This window comes from Rhinolophus sinicus, linkage group LG01 (assembly GCF_036562045.2).
Source record: "Rhinolophus sinicus isolate RSC01 linkage group LG01, ASM3656204v1, whole genome shotgun sequence".
In the NCBI taxonomy this organism is placed as follows: Eukaryota; Metazoa; Chordata; class Mammalia; order Chiroptera; family Rhinolophidae; genus Rhinolophus; species Rhinolophus sinicus.
The window spans coordinates 206,889,448-206,897,675 of NC_133751.1; positions in this window are offsets into that span (position 1 = coordinate 206,889,448).

Here is an 8,228-nt window from a genome sequence, read left to right on the forward strand (position 1 = left end):
ATGTTTAATTACAAATATTGTATTTTTCAGTTCTAAATTTCTATTTGGTTCATTTTAGGGTTCCCCACATCTTTCCTAAAATTCCCTCTCTCTTCAGCCATTATGTCCATCTTTCTCACAGTTATTTTATACTACTTGTCTGCTAATTTCAACAACTAGATCATCTATGAATCTTTCCCAAAGGATTATTTTTCCTCTGTCTATGAGTCTCCTTTTCTTGATTCTTCTTATGTCTAGTAACTCTTTATTGTATACTGGACATAGGGGGCAATATACTTCAAAGATTCTGGATTCTATTGTTTTCTTTTGAAGACTTTTGAATTTGGTTCCAGCAGGGAGTTAAGGTGTTAGCCAAGACCCTCTAACTTAGTAGAACTTGAACTCCTAACTTTAGCTCCTCGGCATTAGGCAGCTGCTGGAATCTCTGCTCGACTCTTTCAGGCTTCCAGTTGTTGCTTTCTTCTGGGTTTCTTGGAATCTCGCCCCCACACGTGCATAGTTCAGGACTCAGCCATAGATTCTGCCTAAGTCAGCATGCAAAGGCTCAACTCTCTATGTATCGCCCTTTTCTTGGATTTTCTCACTAAGTTTCCAGCCGTACTTACAGTCCCAAACCCTAACGTCCAATTCCTCAGTTCAGTAAGTCTTGCATTCTATTCCCAGTACACCTGGAAGACTGGAGAATGTCCTCTGAGGAAGTAGATGTCTTAATCCAAAGCTTATATCCACCCTAGCCTCTACCTGCTTTTGATTCCTCTCCAGTGCCTGCCAATGGCTATTTTTAATACTTTGTTTGAGGTTTATGATTGTTATTGGTGGGACGTTTACTTTGATGGGTTTGATCTCCATTGCTAGAAGCTAAAAGTCCTCTGTCACCTGTTTTTAAAACCAATTGAATTACTAGTTATTAATTCCATGCTATGAAAAAAACTGATTCTGTTGCTCATCAATATGTATTTGTAGCATTTCCCTTCCATAAATAGAAAGAAAATTGGTTTTCACATCCTATTTTACATAGCACCTTATGAAAAGGCTCTATTCAGTCAAGCCACATACATTTTCTAAACCCCATGGGTCCGTAACCTTGAACAAGGCTCTTTGGGAGATGAAAAGAGAATCTTGGTCCCTGGTCTCAAGAATGCTATTCTGAGGGAGCTGCTCAAAGGGGTTGGCTAAGGAGCTGGCATTGTCTGCAGCACAGCCACCCTCAGCTTTTCTCCGGAGACACACATGGCACGTCATTCCCCTGAGTGAGACATCCTCCTACCAACACACTTCGTTTATGCCAAATTCCTCTCATTGGGTAGCACTCAGTGAGGATGAAATTATTATGGTAGTACACTTACAGCAACTAACTATCCAACGTATTAACTATCACGAGTCACAAATTACCAGTGACACATTCATACCTCTTGGGGCTCTCCAGAAGTGCTGCAATCGCCATTATGGAGCCATTCTGCAGTTTGAAGTGTGCGGCATTACCAAAGTGTATTTGGAAGATTATCCTGGCTTAGGGAAGTAGGAAGGCTCAAATGGGGACAGTACAGAATGGGAGTCAGATGGCCCACGGATGGATTTCAAAGTATCACCCTTTAAAATTGTACTCAAATGTCCTGTTCATGTGCTCTCCCTTTTTCAGCGAGAGGAGGAATCCAGCTTTCACCAGACTCTCAAGTTTACAATCCCCACAAATTTAAGAATCACTTTATTTTTATTTATTTATTTCTCTTACTATGGACTCAATCGGGGACTCAAATAGCCCCCGAATATTTGTATATTTATTTATGTATAAATTATGTTACACTCTGTCAATCATCAGTTAATAAGGCACAAATCCATTTAAAATGAGATCAATCATTAATGATAGGCCATGTGAATTCATGTTTCAAACTGTGTTTGGTGATTAACTGTTATCCTCACATCTAATAACCTTATAGTGAGGTCACTGACATAAATGCTTCCCCTTGAAGAAACACCTCTCGTTTCTTGTCTGTTTGTGGCATGGGGGGACTTACCTTCTTGAGAATCTTTTCAATCCTTTGAAGCCATTTGTCTACTCTTGGAGTTTTAATTAAAACTAGGTTCTATAATCCACAAATCCATTTCATCTGGTTCTTGCAAATACATCAAAAATTTCTGAAAATGACGTAATGAGAGAGAATGCCACTGCTGGCCCTCATGCTCCATTGTGACATAGCACATGGGGTTATGTATCGATATTTGACATATAACATTCTTATTTTTAGTTTAAAATACATATGCATGGAGGTTCTAGTATGTTTTTCCTGTACCCCAAGCAACGGGAAGAGGATAGTTTTGCAAACCTTACCTGATTCTCCAAGTTATTTTTAAATCCACCTTTAGAGTGTGGAGGGTAAAGCTCTGACAAATTCACTTCTTTTTCAACAACTATTGAGAGCAGCTCGTGTGTCAGGCTGGGGACACAGGAGTGAAGTGACAACTCACAGAGGATATGCATGTTAAGAAGAATACGGGATTCTTAACGCAGTGTAAGACTCCGGAGGCCGGCCAAGGTCACAGGGCCTGGTAGCAGAGACAGATCTCAACGCCCCTGGTCCTGACCCCAGAGCCTAGCTGTCACCCCGATCTATGACAGCCGGACTCGGACTCACTCGGGTGCAGGTCTGAACCTGGTCTCTGCAGCCACCCCTCCGCGCAAACCCCTCTCTGAAACCCAATCACCGCCAGCCCTCCACGGCCCCCCCCGCCCCCCCCTGCTCCCATCTCCATCGCCATGGGCGGGGGGGGGGGGGGGGGTGGTTAGGGGAGGAAGGGGGGGGTTTCACCCTCCAGGGCCCCCCCGCCCGCCCGCCCCGCCACGCCCCCCCCCAAGCATCCCCCCCCCCCCCCCCCCCCCGCCGCCCGCCGGCGTCACACACGCGTCACGCGCGCGCCGCGCCCCCCCCCCCCCCCCCCCCCCCCCCCCGCCCCCCCCCACCCCCGCCCCCCGGCCCCCCCCCCCCCGCCCCCCCGCCCCCCCCCCCCCCCGCCCCCCCCCCCCCCCCCCCCCCCCCCCCCCCCCCCCCCCCGCCCCCCCCCCCCCCCCCCCCCCCCCCCCCCCCCCCCCGCCCGCCCGCGCCGACGCCGCGACGCCGCGAGAGGCGGAGGGAGGGAGGGGCCGGGCCGGGCGCGCGGGCGCGGCGCGCGGCGCGGCGGGCGGGGCGGCGCGCGCGGCGCGGCCGGCGGGCGGGGCATGGGGGCGCGGGGCGCGCGCGCGGCGCCCGCGGGGGGCGGGGGGGGGGGGGGGACGGCACGCGACGCGCGCGCGCGCGCGCGGCGAGCGCGCGCCGGTCCGTTATGCTGGGGTGGCCGGGGGCGGCGGTCAGTCAGTCTCTCAGTCGTCCGTCCGTCGGGGGGGGGGGGGGGGGGGGGGGGGGCGGGGAGGCGGGGGGCAGGCCGCGCGGCCGGCGCCCGGCCCGGGGCGAGCCGGCGACACTGACCCACCCCTGTCCCCCCCCCCCTTCGTCCGCTGCCCGCCTCGGCCCTCGGGCCGGGGCGGCGGGGGCGCCGCCCGCCCGCCCGGGCCCGCCGGGCCGGCGGGCCCGGCCGCCGCGCCGTGTTGTGTGGGTGCTGGGTGCCCGACCCTGGGACCCCGTGGACGTCCCCAGTCCCCACATGGTCCTGGGGGGCTGGGCTGGCCCCTGGCCCCCTGTCGGTGTTTTGTTGTTGTGGATTGTCACACAAGGTGCAGCTGGGTTGGGAACTTGGGGTCACTGCGACTCTTGTTTCTGGACCGAGCCTGAAAAAAAAAGTAGGCACATCAAAGTTTCCTGAGCAGAGTTTATTGCAGCGGGGCGGGCGCTTTTCTTTGCTTTCCACGCACGAACGACGTGCATGTCTACGTGTGCGTGTCTCCCACCACGTGCGCGCACCAAACCAGAAGGAACCGGAAACACACCGAGACCCGACCGAGAGAGACGAGAAGACGACAGCAGCAGCATGGCAGCAGCAGGCTGGGGGGGGGGGGGGGGGGGGGGGGGGGGGGGGAGGGAGGAAGGGGGCCTGAGGTTTCTTCTTTCACCCTTCTGTAGCTTTTGTGTGCCGTGTGTGCTAACTAGAAAGAAGGCAAAGAAGGAAAGAGTGCAAACCAGCTCTACAGCCGTTTCCAGGCGCTGGGCTGTGAGGAGAGTTAGTGAGTTAGTCATTGTTCTCACGTCAAAACGTGGAAAAACGAAAAGGCTGGGCTGTGGTGGTGTGGGTGTGGTCAGTGGCAGTCTGGTGGAGTCTCTGTCTTCTCAGTTTCCAGTTTTTTTTTTTTTTTTTTTTTTTTTTTTTTTTTTTGGATTTTTGACATTTTTCTGATTTGCTGATGAAAATGAAAATTTTGAATTTTTTTTTTTTTTTCTTTGTGTGTTTTTTGGCAAAAAGGGCTTTTTCCCTTAACTCCTATTTATCCCCTAAAGCCCATGGTAGACCTCTGCCCTCCAGCCCTCCTCCTCCCCTCTCTCCCCTGCTCCTCTCCTCTCCTGCCCTCCTGCTGCCCTGGCCCTCAAATGGCCTCAGCGTTATTTGATCACCTGTCTGTCCCCCTGCCCCCCCCCCCCCCCAGGCGACCCAGGTCTCACTTTTGTATCCCCAGAGCTCAGCACAGAGCCAGGTGAGAGCCAGGTACTCCTCAGGTACTGCTACATTCATTAATTTTTTTAAAAAATTAAAAAAAAAAAAAAAAAAAAAGTGCAAGGCTAAATAAGTACACTGGCTAAGTGCAGTAATTTAAATATAATCCCCCTTTAAATATAATCCCCCTGTGATGCATTGCATTTATGTATGCATTCGGCCATAAGACCACCCATGACCCAGACCCATGGTCTCCGTCATGGGCCTCGTGGGTCCGTCGAAAAGGAAATGAGAGAGGAATGAGAAGAATGAGAGGTCCCCAAGTCTACCTCATATCACATGGGTTTTATACAAGGCAGGGGCATGCCCCGGGTTGGCAGCCTGAGGTCCTGTGTCACCTGTGTCCCACCCCCCTGCCCATCAGCCAGGAGACACAAACCAGAGGACAAGACACAACCTGGGCACACAACTTGGGCTTGGGGCTGGACCTGGGCTTGGTGGGAAGTGCAGTCCCTCGTGGGTGTGGCCTCCCCCTTCTCTGGTCTCCTCAATACACTCGGCAAATCATTTCTCAAAAAAAATGGGGGAAAATGAAAGTGAACATGGAGTGAAAAAGGAGGGAAACCGAGGACAACCAGCCGTACAAGCATCTGCACAGTAAAGCCAAGTGCAGATTTGGTTGTTTTGCTTGCTGAGTGTTGGAGTTTGCAGGTGTTGGAGGAGGTGCAGTGTTGGAGGTATGCTTTACACATTGAATTTTATTTTTTATTAACAAATTTTCAATGATCAATTATTCAATCAATTCATGTCTCAAATGGCAAAAAAAATGTTCTTAAAAAAAATTTTGTTTTTTCTTATTATTTATTTTTTTCTTTTTTTGCTTATTTCTTCAGCAGAGAGGAGGAGGAGGGGCCAGGGAGGGGGTCTGGGGGCGGGGAATAACCTGCAGATCAGGGATAATAACAGACACGGAAGAGAAAGGACATAAAAAGGAAGAGGATTGGGTGTTTGGGGTTTTGGGTTGGGATTGTGGCTTGGGGATGTTGGGGGGGGGCTGGGGGGAGGAGGGGGCGGCCTGGCCCCAGGAGGCGCCCCCTGGCCCCAGTGGGCCCACCCCGACCCGCCCCCCAGGCACCCCAGCACCCCAGCTGGCCAGCAGCCCAGCAGCTGGCTCTGCCAGGCTGTCCTCTGCTCAGGGCCTCATCCTCAGGGTGGCTTGCTTCTGGCAGACTGGCTGCCCTGTGCCCCCCCTGCCCCCTCTCCCTCCAGAGCGTCTCTCTCCTGAGAGCTGCTCTCCTGACAAACCTCCCCTGGTCACCTGGACAAGGACAGGTGATTCAGGGACCCACACCAGTCCCTGTGGCAAGCGGGCGGGGGTCCTATCCTGTGACCAGTCACACCCGCCTTGGAACTGGGGGAGTCTACTGATCTGAAGCATTTGAGGGGGGCGGGGGGCCTGAATGAAACCTGGGGAGCACTGAAGACAGTGGCGGGTTGTGTGGATGTGGGTCGGGCATCCGGGAATGTGCACTTGATGCTGCATGGAGAATTCCAGGTAGAGCTGGTCACTGACCAGCCAGGGAGGTCAGTCCCAGTTCTGCGGGAGCCCAGATTGGCAGGAGGAGAGTGGGGTTTGCAGGGGCCTGGTGGGGGGCTCCGCTCTCCCTGCACAGGGCTTGGATTCCCTGGGTAGGAGAGCAAAACAGTATAAGTTTTCTACCATGTTTTCCGGGAAATAAGACCGGGTCTTATATTAAATTTTGCTCCAAAAGACGCATTAGGGCTTATGTTCAGGGGATGTCATCCTGAAAAATCATGCCAGGGCTTATTTTCCAGTTAGGTCTTATTTTGGAGAAAACACGGTCTCTGTGCAGTTCCAGTGTGGTTTAACTAGGGCAAGCTTGTAGTAAATGGAGTTGCAGATTTAAAACATTGTAGGTGCATTAGCATGAGTAGCTTGTTTTTCACTCTTGTCTGAGGTGGAATTCGGGCGAGATGTTGTCAGGACGAAGGTCCAGGAAGCACTTTGAGAGCCCATGGCCACGGGAGGCGTGAGCAGTGTTTCTCACATGGGGCAGAGCTGTTCTGAAGGCAGATAGGTTTTTCTCTCCTACCACCTTTCACTTTCTGCTAATGGTTTTTGGTAGCACCCCAAACCTCTCTCTCAGCACTCTGCCGCTGAGTAAACTGACAATGCTCTCACGACAGGCAATTCAAAGTATTCCTCTCAAAATGGAGAACGCCTTTCAGATACAAAACAAAACAAAACAAAACAAAACAAAACAAAACAAAAGCGGTAACGTGCAGGCTGCCTTGCAGGTCCTTTGGATGCTGCTGTGAGTTCCTCATCCCGAGTGACCACAGGAGCCAGGTCCCTGTGCCTTCCTCACGCTGTGCGCCTCCTGCTGACTGTTCCCATAGCTTCCTCTCCATGATGGCCCCACTGCGACAATGTCCTCTGGGCACAGGCTCCCCACAGGGGTGCATGCGGTGCCCAGATCCCCCCTGTTGGCCGGTGCTCATGCTGCTCTGAGGACAGGGGCGGGGGAGGGGAGGCGGATTCCAAAAGCCCTGTCCCTTTGCCTCATGGTGGAGCCAGCTCGGTGCTGCAGTTCACACCACCTGCCACCTCCGTGGGGTCAGCTGAGGGCTAACTCTAGCTGAGGTCACCTCCTCCCTGGCTCCGTCACTCCCTTTCTGCTGGCACCACTCCCCCACATCATTCACATCCAAACCCCTGCCTCAGGCTCTGCTTCTGGGGACCCCAACTCAGGACAACCCCAATGCCTCATTCTGGGGAGTCCCATAAACATAGGACATTCTAATCCTGAGTCCCCCTTTCATTTTGCTGTCCCTTGCCCCCTGTCCTTCCCAAAGAGCCCTCAGAGATCAGCCTGTCTTGAGGGACTGTGTCTCTTCTCCTTAAGCCTCAAGACCATCCGAGGGCTAAGTGGGGGCCGGGGCACACAAGTTCTGTTTCAGAAGGGCCCCCAAAGCGTGGTCCAGTTTGGGCCCTCCCCTCCACCTTCCTGTGGCTGTCTCTCAGCCGGTCCGGCTCCTCTGACGTGCAGTCCAGGAGTGAGCCCGGCGGGCAGGACACACACTCCTAGTGTCCTGGGGCCGTCCCCCGCCCTCTGGTGAGATGACACACAGCCAGCATTTCCCTGAACATGGTCTTCTTGCTACAGCCTATTTCAGTTCATTTCAACTGTGACTTTTATGCCCTTTCTTCCGGATGAATTTGCTTTTCTGAGGCTGGCCACTGACTGGGTGATGTCATCCAGTGTTGCCAGTGGTATGTGAAGGGGGCAGTGGGAAGAGGGGAGGGCGTTAACCGCTGGCACTGCTCAGCGTGACTGCTCACAGGAGGCACTGTCCTGCCCGCGTCCTAGCACAGCGCCAGCAGGGACTCGCGCCCTTCCGTAGCTCATCTTCCCCAGACTCACACACATCTCCATATGTCATCAATGAGCATTAGGAATGTGGCAGGACAAGCATTCCAGGCAGACTTTTATCACCCTCTGGGCTGTCAGGGGAAATTGCAAACACTGCGCCCGTGACCTTGGGTGTTTCCATGATTTCCAACAAGATGTTTCTGGTTGGAGATGGAATCACGAACTCAGCTGTGGACAGTCCCACTGGCCGTTGAT